Raw genomic sequence first — 14,125 nt, 5'->3', positions numbered from 1 at the left:
GATGGCTTTTATCAGATTGCGGTAGAGACCATCTATTCCAATTTTTTGTAGGGTTTCTATCATAAACGCATGTTGAATTTGTCAAATGATTTTTCTGCATCTATTGAGATGATCGTATGGTTTTTGTTCTTGGCTCTATTGATATAGTGTATTACATTTATTGATTTGCATATGTTGAACCTTCCCTGTATCCCTGGGATGAATCCCACTCAGTTAGGGTGTATGATCTTCTTGATGATCTTCTGCATTCTATTAGCCATTATCTTATTAAGGATTTTTGCATCTGTGTTCATTAGTGTGATTGGCCTACAGTTCTCTTTTTTGGTTGGGTCTTTCTCTGCTTTGGGGATCAAAGTGATGCTTGCTTCCAGGCCTGAATTCGGGGGTATTGCTTCCCTTTCAATTTCACTGAAGAGAGTTGCGCGGAACACGTCAAATCAGCCTGCTGCAGACAGGCAGGTCTTTGGACGCCGTAGCAATGTCGCCAGTCAAGTGGAACGCGCCGACTCAGCCCGCGTCCCACAGCAATCCACTGGACACCCCCCCACCCCTGCTCCTCTGTACAGTCACCTGGTTCCACACTACAAATGTGCAGAGGACAGTGGACCACCAGACCACTGTACTGGGTCATCTTGGAGTCATCTTCACCTCCCATCAGGATCGCAACTATCTTCAGGGGAAGGGCAGCTGGAACCTGCAATACAGCTCTGCAGAGTTCAACCCTACGGGAGGATAGGGAGCTCAACTTGGGACTTGCAGCCAGAAATCTGCCTGAATCTCATGGGTCTGCTACTAGCTTGCTGAGACTCATTGACTTATATCTGCACACTGCAACCCATGCTGTCTATTGTGACCACAGAGACATATGCTGAAAGAGGCCCTTTATCATCATGGTTATTTTTTATTCCCAAAATTAGTTTAATTATTTTGTTTTTTTCTCTTTTCTTTTCTTTTGCTCCTCTTATCTTTAATTTTTTTCCCCTACTCTTTGCAAATATTTGTTTTTTTCTCCTTTTTTCTTTTCTTTTCTTCTTTCTTTTCGCTTTCCTTTCTCTCTTACACTCACTCTCTTGCTCTCCCACATTGTTCATCTTCCCTTTTTGTCCCTGTTTTGGTCCTCAGTCAGAGTTTTTCTTTATTTTCCTATTATTCTCTTTTTCCTTCTCACCTGTGTCCTCTGACCACACTGGTAACCTTCCCCTATCCTTCCTCCCATCTATCCCTCCCTCCTCAGCCCCTTCTAACTCCCCATCCCAAAGGGTAAAGTTGTTGTATTGAAGAGTTTATTCACTATATGTTGGGTTGGTCCTCAATCTTGATTTAAGTCACATAGCTAAAGGTGATAGATTAATAACTACCACAAATTGTTATTCTTTAAGAGGTATTGATGCTATGGTGTTGCTGATTGTATGAGTTGGGCTAAGGTGTCGTGATGGATCTAAACAGTTTTCCTTGCTGGAATAATGGAAATGAGTTAGCCTCAGAGTCATTATAGACTCAAAACCTAAAGAGCTGTATCTGATAGACACCTCTGAGAAGCAATCATTCCATAAGTGTTTTAAATAGATCAACAAAGATACTTTCAATAAACAACTTCATAATATCAACCCAGGAACTAAACCAGGGACAGTACCAAAAACAAAAATGAGAAGGTACTTAAGCAAGTCACAAACTCAGACTTCCACCCCACAAAAGGCAATTTCTGGGGGAAATGAGGTGCCAAAGTTTGATAATCAACCACCTGGACACCCTGAACTGATAGTACAGGAAGTAATAAACATGAATGAGTCTCTAGAAAAATTCAAAGCAGAAATAATCTCCCAGATATCCACAGAGATGGTGAGCAGAGTGAAAGACATGATTAGAGGATCTAGAACAGAAACAGATAGAAAAAAATAGATGAGCTCAGAAACATGCTGGAAGCCATGAATACCCAGCATAAGAAGAAATGGAAACCATGATTGCCCAACACAAGAAAGAAATGGAATCCATGAAACAGATTCAAACAGATATTCAAGAGATCAATTTCATTGAAGAGTTTAAACAGTAATGGCAGTAGTTCCTCTCTAAATGTCTTGTAGAATTCAGCAGTAAAGCCATCAGGACCTGGGATTTTCTTAGTTGGTAAGTTTTTAATTACATTTTCAATGTCATTGATAAATATTGGGTTGTTTGGAATTTTTAGGTCTTCTTCATTCAACTCTGGTAATTCATATGTATCTAGGAATCTGTCCATTTCTTCTGTATTTTCCATCTTATTAGTGTATAGGTTCTTGAAGTAAGTATTGATGATCCTCTGGATTTCTGCTGGGTCTGTTGTAATTTCATCCTTTTCATTCCTAATTGCATGGATTTGGGACTTTTCTTTACTTTTTCTGATAAGGTTGGCTAAGGGTTTGTCAATTTTGTTTATTCTTTTGAAGAACCACCTCCTGGCTTCATTGATTTTTTGTATCATTCTCTTAGTCTCTATTGCATTGATTTCTGCTTTGATCTTCATAACTTCCTCCCTTGTATGAGCTTTGGGTTTGTCTGCTCTTCTTTTACTAGAAGCTTGAGGTTCAGCATCAGGTTAATTGGGCTCACTCTGTTTTCCTAATATGGGTATTCAGTGCTATAAACTTCCCTTTTAAGACTGCTTTCCTTGTGTCCCATAGATTCCGATATGTTGTACTGTCATTGTCATTTAATTGTAGGAACTGTCTGATTTCTTCCTTAATTTCCTCTGTGTTGTTCAATTTCCAGGTGTTTATAAAATTTTTACAGTTTCTTTTGCTATTGATCTCCAATTTCATTGCCCTATGGTCTGATAATATACAAGGAATAAGTTCAATTCCTTTGCACTTACTTAAACATGTTCTATGAGTGAGTATGTGGTCTATTTTGGAGAACGACCCATGTGCAGCTGAAAAGATTCTGTATTCTGTTTTTGTGGAGTGGAACACTCTGTTAACATCTGTTAAATTCATTTGTTCAAGAGTTCAATTGAGTTCTAGTATTTCATTACTGATTTTTAGTCTAGTTGATCTATCTATTTGTGACAGTGGGGTGTTGAGGTTCCCCACTATAATTGTATTAGTGCATATATGACTTTTCGTGTCCGTTAGTATTTGTTTTATATAGTTGGGCGCACTAGAGTTTGGTGCATAGATATTTATGATTGTCATCTCTTCCTCTTGGATTCTTCCCTTTACAAGGATGTAGTGTCCTTCTTCATCTCTCTTAATCAGTGTTGGTTTGAAATCTACTTGATCTGCAAAGAGAATAGCTACTCTGGCTTTTTTTCGGGTTCCTGTCACATGGAGTATTGTTTTCCACCCTTAAACTTTCAGTCTATGAGTTTCCTTTTGAATTAAGTGTGTTTCTTGTATGCACCATATTGTTGGATTTTGCTTCTTGACCCATTCTGCCAGTCTATTTCTTTTGATTGGTGAATTGAGACCATTAACATTGATGGTTATAACTGAAACGTATTGACTTGTCATTGCCATGACTTTTTCTTTTTGTTGGGTTCTCCCCCTTTACATTTAATTTCTTGTCATGCCAGATGAGTTCATTCTGCTTTTCTTCCTGGGGTTGTGATCCTCAATGTCTGTTCCTAGGCTATTGTGTAAAATTCTTTGGAGTGCTGGTTTGGTATTCATGAAGTTCCTAAGGTGCTCTTTGTCATGAAAGTATCTTATTTCTCCATCCATTTTGAAAGATAGTTTTGCAGGGTACATCAATCTGGGTTGGAGGCTATTTTCTTTTAGGGCTTGGAATATGTCACTCCAAGCTCTTCTTGCCTTGATGGTTTGTGTTGAGAAGTCTGCTGTGATTCTGATGGGCTTTCCTTTGTATGTGATTTGTTTGTTTTCTCTAACTGCTTATAGAATTTTGTTCTTCTGTTGGGTTTCTGGAATCTTAACTATTATATGCCTATGTGTTGATTTTTTTTGATCAAGGCTAGTTGGAGTCCTGTTTGCCTCATTTATCTGTATGTCAAGTTCTTTTCCCCTGCTTGGGAAGTTTTATGACATCACTTCTGTGAACAGTTTTTCTATGTTGTCTGCACTCTCTCCTGTTTCTTCATTGACTCTGATCAGTCTTATGTTATTCTTCTTTGCATTGTCTAGCTGGTGCTGGATGATTTTCTGTGGTACCTTACTATTTTGAAGCAATTTTTCTTTTCCTGGTTACTAAGTGCAATCTTATCTTCTATATCTGAAATTCTGTCCTCACATTGGCTCATTCTGCTGCATAAACTTTCAATGGAGTTTTTAATCTCCTGGAAATCTGTTTGCATCTGTTTTATGGTTTTCATTTGTTACCTATGTTGGGATTTCATCATGTTCCTCAGCTCCTCTATTTTTTTTTATCTGTGTACTCTCTAGATTTATTAATCCTGTCTTGGACTATGGACACAATCTCTGCTGTTATCTGAGAAATTATTTCTGATTTCATTTTTTCCAGATCCTCTTTTGTTGCCAGTTCAGGGAGTCCAGGAGGTTGAGTATCAGATTGTTCCATCTCGTTTCCCTTTGGGGTTGCTTTAGGTGATCTGGGAGTCTGTTTCTGAGACTTGTTTAAGTGTCTTCTCATTTCAATCGGGGGAGGGGAAGGGGGAGGGATGTGTATTGCTGGCACCTATGAGGCTCACCTCCTCAGCGCTGGGGCGGTGGTACAGCAGCCCAGAAGTTTCACCTCCTCTGCACTGGGGGCAGCTCTGCTCCCCGGCACTTGGGGAGGTGGTCCCTTTGTCCATTTTTAATTGGGTTACTTTCTTCTTGCTGTTGAGTTGTAGGAGTTATTTATATATTCTGGGTACTAACCACTTATCATAAATAGTTTTCATTCTGTGTCCTTTGATGCACAGAGTTTTTAATTTTTATGGAATTTAATTTATCTATTCTTATTACTATTTTTGCCGTTTATCCCAGGACAGCACTTTTACATTTTATTTTGCATACAATTCAGCATAGGCCTTACCAAAGGGATATTCTCATTGAGCAGGTCTCAACAAGAAGAAGCTTGATTGACCAGGCCCTAAGATTCAGCATTTTCAACAGGGTCCTGGATAATTCTGTTGCTGCTGGACCACGTGTGCCACCCTTTACTACCCAGGTGACAGGAAATGATATGTTAGTCATTTTACAGATGCTCTGCTAACTTAGCACATAACACAAAATTTAATCAAATTGTCACAACTCTCTAAAGTAGATATTTTATTTGTCCAGGATTCTTTTTCGTTTCCATTGATGGAAACCCAACCAAAACTAATGCCAATAAAAAAGGAATTTTAAAGAATCACATAGCAGGGAAGCCTGAGGGTGAAATTGACGTTCAGCAATTGGTGATAAAAATAGAACTTTTCTGACAGAGGCCTCAGAGCTGGATGCCTGAGTCTCAGTGCTACTCACCCAGAAGAAGAGAGAACAAAGGAGCAAGGGAGAGGAGCTTTCTTACTTTAATGCTCACAGACATTCACACTTCCTTTGTTGAACATGGTTCTTGGACAAGGATGCTATATGTTAAAGGCTTGTGTTTGCACACATTTATGCTTGTCATTTTCTAAAATGTTACTGTACTTTCCACAAAGTTTTCATTGCTCCTTGAAATCCTTTACCAGGTCAAAAGAGTAAGATGAATGCTTCCCAGTTCTGTGCTTCCTAAGAGGCTACTTCTAACTGTGGCATATGGTTTAATAGAGATCACTTGTCCACAGAAACATTGGTCCATCTTAAGACTTAATCAAGCTTACAAGAAAAGAAACGGGAGAATTAAAAAGGAAGATTAAGAAATTACCACAGCAAGGGCCGGGGATTTGGCTCAGTGGTTTCGCCGCCTGCTGCTCAAGCACAAGGACCCGAGTTTGATCCCCCGTACGAAAAAAAAAAAAAAAAAAAAATTACCACAGTGAAACATAAGGAAAAAGAAGTCCAGAGGAGGAGGAGGGAGCAGGTACTTTTCATTAGAATTGGCAGATAAGGACTGAAGTGCTGTAGAAAAATAGGACTTCTGGGAGAGCATGCCCAGAGCCCTGCCCCATCTGCAAGCTGCGGGCAGCTGGACAGGCGAAGCCAGCTGGGTAAGAATTTCTAAATGGCACAGGTTTGAACAATTTTGAAGACTGAAATTTTGTGAACTTGTAAAGCAGGAGCTGGGAATGTAATGATGAATAAAACAATTGTTTCCCGCTATAAAGACTAGTGAGAAAGATAAAACTGAATAAGCAAGTGACCAATAAGCATGATGAGTGTTCTGGTTGAAGGAGTGCAGGGTGCTGCTGGAAAAAACAGACACTCTGCTGGAGCCAGAAAGAGTATGGACTTGAAAAAGTGTATAGAAATTAACTGAAAGACCTGCTTGAAATGTGGTTTCAGCAAGGCCTCAGTTTCCTTCCTATAGCCCTTGTAATTTGGACAGCTGCTACTTTCACATTCTCATACGTTATTGCAGTAACACTCCACCATGTTGACCCTGCTTTGCTTTATATCACTGACACTGGAACGATAGCTCCAGAAAAGTGCTTGTTTGGGAAGATGCTAAATATCACTGCATTTTTATGCCTTGCTACCATTTATGTTCCTTATAAGCAAGTTCATGCCCTGAATCCTGAAGAGAACCTTATCATCAAATTAAACAAGGCTGGTCTTGTACTTGGAATATTGAGTTGTTTAGGAGCTTCTCTTGTGGCAAATTTCCAGACAACAGCCCTTTCTGTTGTACATGTCAGTGGCAGTGTGCTCACTTTGGGTATGGGCTCATTTTATATGCTTGTTCAGACCATCCTTTCTACCTAATGCAGCCCAAAATTCATGGTAAACAAATCTTCTGGATCAGACTGCTGTTGCTTATCTGGTGTGGAGTAAGCACTTAGCATGTTAACTTGCTCATCAGTTTTGTACAGTGGTGACTTTGGCACAGATATAGTACAAAAACTTCACTGGAACCCTGAGGAGAAAGGTTATGTGCTTCATATGGTCACTACTGCAGCAGAATGGTCTATGTTGTTTTCCTTCTTTGGTTTTTTTCTTGACTTACATTCATGATTTTCAGAAAATTTCTGTACGTGTGGAAGCCAATTTACATGGAATAACCCTCTATGACACTGCTCCTTGCCCTGTTATCAATGAACGAACACGACTACTTTCCAGAGAATTTTAATGAAAGGATAAAAGGTTCCTTTGATGTTTATGATGCTCAGGGAAAGGGGAAAAGTTCACAAACACTGCTTATTACACTCTGAAATTTTCAACCAGTTAATCAAGGCTATCTGTGACACTGATGCATATTGATAATCAGGAGACATAAAGCCATTTGATAGTTATTTTAAAGAATATCATTTAAGAATATTTATGCCTATACTTTTTATCCTAGAAAATAAAACCAAAGGACTACAAAATTGTAATTTTTTTCTACTTTAAGAGAAACAACCTGAAGTGTACCAAGCAGTCTATATATCTCAGCCTTTCACAGTTTATAAGTCATTGTTAAAGCATGTTTTCATAGGAATGCTTTCATAAAAGACATTTTCTATTACCGCCCCCCAAAAAAATAGGACTTCTGATTACAACTCAATAGTTCATCCTAATCCTCTGAGATTATTTTTCATCTTCAGAAAAACTTTCTCCTGGACAAATAGTGCAATCCATCTACTACATTGTTATACATTATGTGCTATATTTATATAAACTTCTATATTTCTCATCTTTCAGAAAAGTGAATTGAGTTACTTTGGCATCACATAAACACAAAGCTTAAACTGATTAACAAAAATAGAGGAAAGCCAAGAAGGCTTGGATAGTGGGAAAAGCCCGGTGTCTTGGGTAATCTATCTCTGTGATAAATTTTACACCTGTCCATCTCATGCTCATCAGTATCTGAGTCTTGGATGATTCTTCGATGATCTCTAAATTTTCCCAACTGGACTTCAGTGAACAGATAACAAATAAAATAATATTCTCTAAAACTCAAATGAGCATTTTACCACCGTGTCTTGGGGCTAGTAGGCAACTCCATAAACATTGGATAATGAACAAACATATTGCCCACTGTGGGCAAGACACTTGGAGGGACGTTCCATTTATTTCCAGAATTCTAGATTTAAAAACAAGAAAGGGAGAGAAGGTTGGTCCAGCAGAGCTTACCTAATTAAATGAGCTACATTTTTGAAAGGGAGGGTTTGAACCAGGCTATGTATCAGAAGCACCTATGCAATTTTTATTTGTCAACCAAATACCTTCATAGTCTAGATCCACACCATATATGCTAAAAGAGAATGCCCAGGGTACATTTTGATATATCAGTGTAAAAAAATCCATTGATGATTCTGGAGAATAACTTGATTAAAAATCATTTATTTTAATACTTTAAGAAATATGTTTTCTCTGTAGATAATTTCTCCTCTATTGAGCATCTCAGGCATCTCTGAGAAGACTTGAGGAAGAGCAAAGCCATTTCAATGGGCCTTGGTGAGGTTTTCAGGGCTAAGACTAAAGCAATAAGGTCTCTCACTGTACTTGAAATTGGCGACTCTGAATTTATATTGTCAGTCCTTTCGGATCCCTTTGAGAAGTAACCGAAGGATAAATTATGAACAAGTAATAAGCAAACAAACAAATGCAGGATGATATTAAAATGTACCCTCCAGGTAGAATAGGTTTGCAGCCCCAGACTGATGTGCCAGACCAAGAAGCAAACCCCAATGGAGTTAGCCCAGTACCTGAATGCAGACACAAAGCTCCTGAGCCTTCAGCACCCTAGGTATAGCAAGGTGGTGATGTGGAGGCTGGAGGCATTTAGAAGGAGTTTCTTCAGTGCAAAGAGAAAAGGTGAGGGTGTCTAACTAAGACGTCCTGAGTTCTACACCCTGGCTGGCTGCCTCCAGTGCATTCTAAGGTGAGAAGGCTGTGTTAGGATGGGCCAGGTGCCCAAGTTCAGTAGGGAAAGGTGCAGGGGGAGTCCATGGGTGCATTTGGGCAGGATGATCTACAGAGCCTGTCGGTGATAAGCTCTGACTGTTTTTAACCCCAGCCTGCAGACAGCTTTGGAGCCTCACCTTGATTCTTCCCCCGGTACCCACACCTGGGTGCACTGAGAAGACAGCCTGGAGCTGCCTCTGTCAGTGACACTGGAAGGATCATGCTGTGCCTGCTGCCTCCCTGAACAAAGGGACTTTTCACCCAGCTCCCGGGCCCTAACCACCAGGCTGGTCTCCCTTCCTCCTTCTCGCCTACCGTCCTCCCCTCCACCCCAGACATTTCACGTATGTGAGCTCCAATCCTTTTCTTGCCATCTTGGAACATGGGAGTGTCGTCTGTCGGAGCAAGTGCAACAATCTTTGGGTAAGGACCCTGTACCTCTCCAGAGGATGCTGACCCTGGGTGACTGGGACACCAGGGTAGCCTGGCCTTGGCTGAGGAAAGCCACAAGGGATCACGGGCTCCAGGGGTCTTCAGAAAGTCAGTGATGAGCTGTAGGGATGGACATGTCCTCGCACTGCAGGGGTAACTCACCAGAGAGAAGAACCAGCCTTGCACATTGTTCACTGTGAGGGCCCAGTGCCAACCTTCAGGTGCACCTGACAGGAAAGACCTTTCCTTCCTTTCTTGTCACTATTCTGTCCCTACTCTCCATGACCAGAAGGGCTCAGCCAAACATTTCAGAACAAATGAGGGAGGGGAATCATAAAGAAGAACCGAATCCCCTTCTAAAGAAAAGTTGCTTCCAATTCCTCCTCTTTCTGAGAATCAGTGTCTACACCCAGCTACCACATACATGACATTGTGTAGCGACTTGGGATTCACAACACACGTTCTATATGCCATCTCCAGCTCTTATGGCAAAATCAGAATCTATCAATGCAACATGGATGCACACGTGACATTTTTAAGTGTTTATCAAGCACCTTCCCATATGCTATATTGCATCTACAGTAGCCTAATTGCACAGTAGACTCACTTCAAAAATGCTAATAGCTATTCAGGCAGCTAGTGCAGCCCTGTAATTCTAGCTACTCCAGAGGCTGAGGCAGGACAGTCGTAATTTCAAGGCTAACCTGGGCAAATTAATGAGGCCCTATCTCAAAATAAAAAATAAAGAAGGCTGGGAATGTAGCTCAGTGGTAGAGCGCCCCTGGGTCGGACCCCTGGTACTGTGGTCAAACGATCAATCAAATGAAATCAAATGCTGACAATTAGAACCTGTAGAAGGTCTGTGTTTCAGTTTTGTATATTTTGTTGCCAAAAAGGACTCCCTTTTCTGTATTTGTCATTTTGTAAGATTGCCATCAGGATTCTAACAGACCTCCCCACCCAACCCCAGCTTCAGAACCTGCAGAAATCCTAACTACTGGAAGGTAGCATAGTAGACAAAGCGTTTGGCAATGGAATCAGAAAAGCTTGGCCCAGGCCGGGGATTTAGCTCAGTGGTGCTGCCACCTGCCTTGCAAGCACAAGGTCCCAAGTTCGATACCCAGTACCAAAAAAAGAGAAAAGAAAAGCCTGGCCCAAATTTTGGCCTTGGGATCTTGGGTATAGTTTGGTTCTTTGCCTGAATTTCCTTGTGTAAGAATTCATTCATTACAAGATCTACATTCTGTGGGCCCCAACTGCGATCATCCTACAGACTGGTCAGCACCCCACCTGGGACACAGTAAACACTCATCATCACATGTCTTCACTATTGTCATTGAGTATTTGTTCATAATGTCAAAGAGTGCAGCACACCAAGGGAAAACTCCCCCATGCAAACACTGATTCACTCAGTCACTTAACGTAAAAATTAATTCTTCTAAGATATTTTAAATATGACCTATATTTTCACATTTCTCTAATCTATAAACATACTGATATGTTCATTTTCAATCTTATCCAAGACCTCAAATCATTTTGTTTTCATCATACATGCATAACCTACTAATAAGTCTATAAAATAATGGTGCTTTACCCACCAGTTTCTTCGGAAGGTGATCAAAATGGGGTTTCAGCCAGTTATGGGTGATGTGTTCCAAAATACATTTGTCCCACATGAGCATGTGAATGAATGCAGGGAGAAAGACCTCATTCTTTCTTCTAACTTGCCTTTAGTCTGGTTGGAATGATGACTTAGACATCCATGGACCCAGTTTGGAGAGAGAAGTTTCAAAACTCATGGTGTAGCTAAGGAAGTTAGCAGAGACCTCACAAACAAGTTGGAATATGATCAGGAACAGAGAGAAAATGAGGAGGATATGTGCTTGTTTATAATGCTCTTAGAAGGGAACTGTTACGGTTTAGAGATAAATGTCCTCCCAAAGAATCGTGTACTCCGAGGTGGGTCTTTTCGAAGATGATTGAATTATGGGACACTAGACCTGACTTGCTCTTAGACAGTGGGATCTGGTTGGAAGTGGGTCACTGGGGCCCTGATCTGGATGAATGTATTCTTGTGCTTGGCTCCTCCCTTCTCTTTTTGTTTCCTGGCTGCAATGAGTTGAGCACCTTTTGCTTTACTAAGCCCATCTGCCATCTTGCTTCTGCATTGTAGCTTTCCAACCATGGATTGAAACCGTGAGCCAAGATAAAACTCTTGTCCTTTAAGTTGTGGGTGTCAGGTATCTTATCTCAGTGATGGGAAAGTGACTAAGACAGGAACCAACTACCAACCACATGAATCCAGGAAAAGGACACACCCCAGGCAGAAGCAAAACTACACTAAGAGCTGGGCACGCCAAAGATGCAGCATCACAGAAGTGGTATCTGTCCCCCTGTGTTACTCCCATAACCAAGCAGGGTCAGTGCCCTTTCCAGCAAAGATCCTGGCCACACTCTCCTTGCCACACTCACAGGCTCTGCCCAGCTTCCTCTAGGCACAGCAGCTCCCAGAAACAGCAGGATCTTGTCTTGTGGTCTTCATTTTCTCAGAGAGTCTGGTTTCTCTTGTGCCCAGCTCTTCACAGCTGATGGGAATGCTAGTGTCTAGGGAGTTGCACATATACACAGTATACACATACACAGTATACATATACACATATACACTTGACTTATAGTCAAGTCACTTTTCAATTCTACTTCAGGGCTAACTGCAGCAGTTACACAGGGCTAACTGCTGATTTCTTGATTGCCTGGATGTGACCCTCAATATTTGCAATTACTGGTGTCCTGGATCCTTCCAGCCCTAAGGTCCTCCCAGCCCCCACTGCCATTGGAATCCCAGGATAGCAATGAACTAGTGTCTCTCCTCATTTGCTCATTGCTTTGTAGAGAGCTGTTGCTAAGTGTTCTCATCACCCCACTAGAATGAGTCATCTGTTTCCTACCAAGACTCAGATCCAGCTTCCCTTTGTATTTTAAAAGCATAGAAGGAGGAATAATAATAATTTTAAGGCATCTAAGGTCTCAATTTCATTGGGAACCTCAATAGGTGGATTAACTCAATAAGATGATTATAATCATCTCAAGGAGAGCCTATTGTATTGCTGCTTAGTTATTCTGCTTACACTGGTGCATACAAAAGCACACATTTGATAATGATAGGTGGAATTCTTTCACAGTGAAAATGAGGTATAAATCAGGTAATTATGTTGTATTCAAGAGCAAGAGGGATGTTTAGTAGCTACTGTACTAGTCAGGGTTCTCCAGAAAGATGGACTCAGTGGGATAGATAAGAGGAAATGTACTAGGGGGAAAGGCTCCCATGATCACTGAGGCTGAGAAGTTCCACTACCAGTCAGCTGCAGGCTGGAGACCCGAAGAAATGGATAGTGTGGCTCAGTCCAGTCCGGAAGCCTCAGAACCTGAGAAGCTCCTAAAGCAACCACAAGGCTGAGGCTAAAGGCCAGAGAGCCTCAGGGCTCCTTGGTCTCGAAAGTTCAAAGGATGAAGAACCTGGAGTTCTGAAGTCCAAGGGCAGGAGGTGAACGGTGTCCCATGGAGGGCGGAAGGAGACATGAGAGAATGTGAGTCGCCTTACTCCTGTTTTTTGCTGTGCATCCAGGCCCCAGTCCACTGGATGATGACCACCCACACCAAGGTTGTGTCTTCCACACCTAGTCTGCTTACTGACACACAGTGTTGTGCTGGCGACACCGCCATGGATGCAGCCAGAGATGACACTGCACCAGTTCCCCAGGCATCCCTCAAGCTGGTTAAATTGCCACTTAATATTTCTTTAAACAAGGTTAGTTAATAATTACTATGCAAGTGCTAGGGGGAAAAACCATCACACCTGATCTGAGAAATGGATGAAGAAGAAGAAATATTGCAGTTATTACAATGCATACATGTGTCCTAATAATGTCTGATCAGACCTGTAACTAGGAGCTGCTATAGTTCAAATCTTAATTGTCTCCAAAGGCCATGTCCTTATATGCACTGAGAGGGTCAGTCCCCAGCCCATGGCACTAATGGAAGGTGGTGGAAACTTCTAAAGATGGTGCCTGATTGGAGGTCTTTGGGTCATTGGGAAGGGCTCTCAAGAGAACGTAGGCATCAGTCAGTTTCCCCCAACCGTCTCTCTGTGTCTTCTCCATGAGCTAAATGTCTTTGCTCCATCTCTTATACTGGACAAGTATACCATGGTGGGACAGGATGGTAACATTTGGGGAATATGAGGCTGGGTGAGGAATATGCAAGAGCTCTATGAAGTTGTTGGACAATCCAAAATCGTTCCAAGTTTTATGAATTTATTTTAAAAAACTAAACCTAAAGAAATATAAAAACTTTCTAACTTTCATTATAGACCATTTGGCCATACACACATTACTGAAAGTGTAAGTAAACAATATTCTGAACAAAATTTAACTTTCAAAAGGGTTGTTCTTATAATTGTGCTTCCAATAATCGCCCACTAATCTGCTTTTTACTGCTTGGTTATTGCTTGGCTATTTTTTAGGCTTTATGTAACAAACACATATCATTCTATATTTTATGATATGGAAATATGGGTGATAGAATATTTCAATATATACTATATTGAATATGTGATATATTTCAATATATAATATTTCATATCTCAATGTGATGTCATATTTTATGATAAAAACCTATTTTAGTTTTGGATTTTAAAAAGATTTCCAGGGATATATGTGTGCCCAGTGCTGGGCCTACCTACAATCCACCTGCATTTTCCTCCTTTATGGAAGATTGTCAACTATTCCCAGAAA

The 14,125-nt window shown here is 40.9% G+C and overlaps 1 pseudogene; it reads left to right on the top strand.

Moving 5' to 3' along the window:
• The first annotated feature begins 6,347 nt into the window (after positions 1 to 6,347).
• LOC101715421 (DNA damage-regulated autophagy modulator protein 2 pseudogene) lies at positions 6,348 to 7,311 on the top strand (annotated as a pseudogene).
• Positions 7,312 to 14,125: the final 6,814 nt, after the last annotated feature.

This window comes from Heterocephalus glaber, unplaced genomic scaffold, assembly GCF_053883595.1.
Source record: "Heterocephalus glaber isolate CG9 unplaced genomic scaffold, H.glaber_assembly_v1.0 deba00000122, whole genome shotgun sequence".
In the NCBI taxonomy this organism is placed as follows: Eukaryota; Metazoa; Chordata; class Mammalia; order Rodentia; family Bathyergidae; genus Heterocephalus; species Heterocephalus glaber.
This window is presented reverse-complemented; position numbering and strand designations above follow the sequence as displayed.